Here is a 2,875-nt window from a genome sequence, read left to right on the forward strand (position 1 = left end):
TGGGAGGCGTCCCTGCCATGGCAGGGGTGGCACTGCAGGGGCTCTGGGCTCCTTTGCCACCCAAACCATTCCAGGACTCCATGGTTGTGGAATGCAAAGCCAACTGAGACTAAGACAAGTTCTCCCTTCCAATGTCCCCATTGCTCCCTGTCCCAGCTTCTTCTGTGCATTCCATGTGTTCTTCCATGGCTCTCCAGCCCTGATCTCTCCAAAGCATCAGTGTCCATTTAAGCCAGAGCTGTGCAGTATTTTATGGAACTCTTGGCATTTGTGGCCCAGCAGAGAATTGCTGAGGAGGTTCTTGTTGGAGGTGTCCCTGCTCATGACAGGGGTCAGGCTGTGCTCCAGGGAACAGGGACAGGAGGAGAGGGAATGGCCTCAGGCTGGGCCAGGGAAGCTCAGGGTGGATGTCAGCAGTAATTTCCCCATGGAAAGGGAGATCAGGCTTTGGCAGGTGTTGCCCAGGGAGCTTTGGAGTGCCCATCCCTGGAGGTGTCCAAGGAATTCCTGGAGGTGGCACTCAGGGCTCTGGGCTGGGGACAAGGTGGGCATTGGGCACAGCTGGGACTGGATGGGCTGGGAGGGCTTTTCCAGCCTCCCTGAATCTGGGATTCTGTCAAAGACTTTTGGGCACAGATTCTGGGGAAAAGGGTGACAAAGTTTAGAAATAAAACCCTGAACAGTTTTTGTTCAGATCAATGCCCTTGGTTTGGATGAATGTTGTACCTGCAGTTAAGTAGTCACTGATTGGATGATGAGGAAAACATTTATTTTCACATGACATTTAATTTCCATTTGATGTGGCAACCTGCTGCTGGCTGGTCTCTGTCTGGGTGTATCCCACAGCACACCAGGAATTCCTGGATTTTAGGAGATTGGTTAAAGCCCAGCTTGGAGTTGTGGGGGAGCTCATGGGCTGAGCCAGGCTTAGCTCTTCTCCTGTGATCCCCTTCCACTGTCTGTGGTTGTTCTGAGCCTCATCCAGCCTGGCCTTGGACACTGGGCTGGGCAGTTCACATTTGCCCAGTGCTGCAGGAGGGGGGGAACTGGGATAACTGGGAGGATCCTGAGTGGCCTGATTGGTGATTCCTTGGCAGGGACTGTCAGTCCCTATGACCTTCCTTTGTGCTGATTGATTCTGTGAAAGTTCATTTAGGGAAAAAAATAAAAGCCTTTGGCCCTCAGGTACCTTTGGTTAATAGTAACTTTTAAAAATCTTTTCCAGGATTGGAAGCTTGCAAAGGAATTCACACTGGATGAAAACCATTTCCTGAAGCTGGGTCTATTCCAGGAACTGTAACCCAAATGTTTCTCTGTCCGTGGAGGAGATTTCACATTTGAAGAAACTTCTACTGAAGGTAGGAACATCTCCCTATCCTTTTGTCTTGGGATGGTTGGGTGGGAAGGGACCTCAGAGCCCCTGCAGTGCCCCCCCTGCCATGGCAGGGACACCTCCCACTGTCCCAGGTGATCCAGCCCCAGTGCCCAGCCTGGCCCTGGGCACTGCCAGGGATGCAGGGGCAGCCCCAGCTGCTCTGGCAATCCCAGCCCAGCCAGGAATTCCTCATTGCCAAGATGCCATCCATGCCTGCCCTCTGGCAGTGGGAGCCATTCCCTGGGTGCTGTCCCTGCAGGCCTTGGCCCCAGTCCCTCTGCAGCTCTCCTGGAGCCCCTGCAGGCCCTGCCAGGGGCTCTGAGCTCTCCCTGGATCGTTCTCCTCTCCACGGGGACATTCCCAGCTCTCCCAGCCTGGCTCCCTGGGAACTGAGGGGCTCCAGCCCTGGAGCAGCTCCAGGTGCTGCTGCTGTTGGCCCCAGGGCTGCTTTGCAGGTGGGGTCTCACCTGAGCAAAGGGGTAGAATCCCCCCTCCCCTGTGGTATCAGCCCAACACTGGGAGACTTCTGGCCAGGGCCTGTGAAGTTCCTCATTTAGGGACCAATTAATTCCCAGTAATGAGGATGAGCTCTGTGATGCTGGGTGCTCAGTTCTGGTGGCTGCTCCTGGGATTGATCCTGGTATTTAATACCTTGAGTCATCTGAGAGGGAATTGTGGAGTCCCAGGGATGTTCCTGGTGATGGAATCTATTCTGAGGAGCTCAGTCCTTGTCCCTGTGCCATCCTTGAGCCTGGGCTGCCTTTTTCCCCATGGAAAGGGGGTCAGGCCTTGGCTGGGGCTGCCCAAGGAGCTTTGGAGTGCCCATCCCTGGAGGTGCCCAAGGAATTCCTGGAGGTGGCACTCAGGGCTCTGGGCTGGGGACAAGGTGGGCACTGGGCACAGCTGGGACGGCTTTTCCAGCCTCAGGGATCCTGGGATTCATGGTGTGCTGGCCAGGAGCCTCCCTAAAACCAGGTTCAACTGGGAAAAAGTGCCTCTCAGAACCTGAGCTCAGGTCCATAATGGCTGGAAAGGGCATGGAACTCCTCTTTTTCCGTCGTTCCCTGTTCTCCTGGGCACGGCTGTGGCTGTGGCAGGAAATTCCCTGTGGAAGTGCCTGCCCTCATCCTGGGGCAGGAAAAGGGAACAGGGTGGGATCTCTCACCAGAGTTCCCAGGGAGGAGTGGGAACCGTCCCACAGAGCAGCTCAGGGCTCACAGCAGGAGCTGCCCTCTCCTGCAGCAGCAGTTCCCTTGTGGATTCTCTGCCCTGGCATTCCCTGGAGGTGTGGGAGCAGCAGGATCCTTCCAGTGCCAGCAGTGGAGTGGCTGACTTGGGCATTTTCCTCTTGGGAATTCTGTTGGGAAAAGCTCCCCTAATGCTCCAAAGGGAGAGATTTTATGTAAAAAAAGTTCTCCTATGGAAATAGGTGATGAGTTAAAGATGCACAGATTGGAATGGTTAGGTGGGATATTGGGAAGGAATTCTTGCTGGGAGGGT

General features: G+C 54.9%; 1 protein-coding gene across 1 annotated transcript in view; it reads left to right on the forward strand.

Annotated features, from left to right (window-relative positions):
• The first annotated feature begins 1,222 nt into the window (after window positions 1–1,222).
• PPP6R2 (protein phosphatase 6 regulatory subunit 2) overlaps window positions 1,223–2,875 on the forward strand; it is a 35,986-nt gene continuing 34,333 nt past the window's right edge. The window contains 1 exon segment of the mRNA XM_014311218.2: window positions 1,223–1,358. The gene's annotated coding sequence lies outside the window, so the exon portion shown is untranslated.

This window comes from Geospiza fortis, unplaced genomic scaffold (genome assembly GCF_000277835.1).
Source record: "Geospiza fortis unplaced genomic scaffold, GeoFor_1.0 scaffold494, whole genome shotgun sequence".
Lineage (NCBI taxonomy): Eukaryota > Metazoa > Chordata > Aves > Passeriformes > Thraupidae > Geospiza > Geospiza fortis.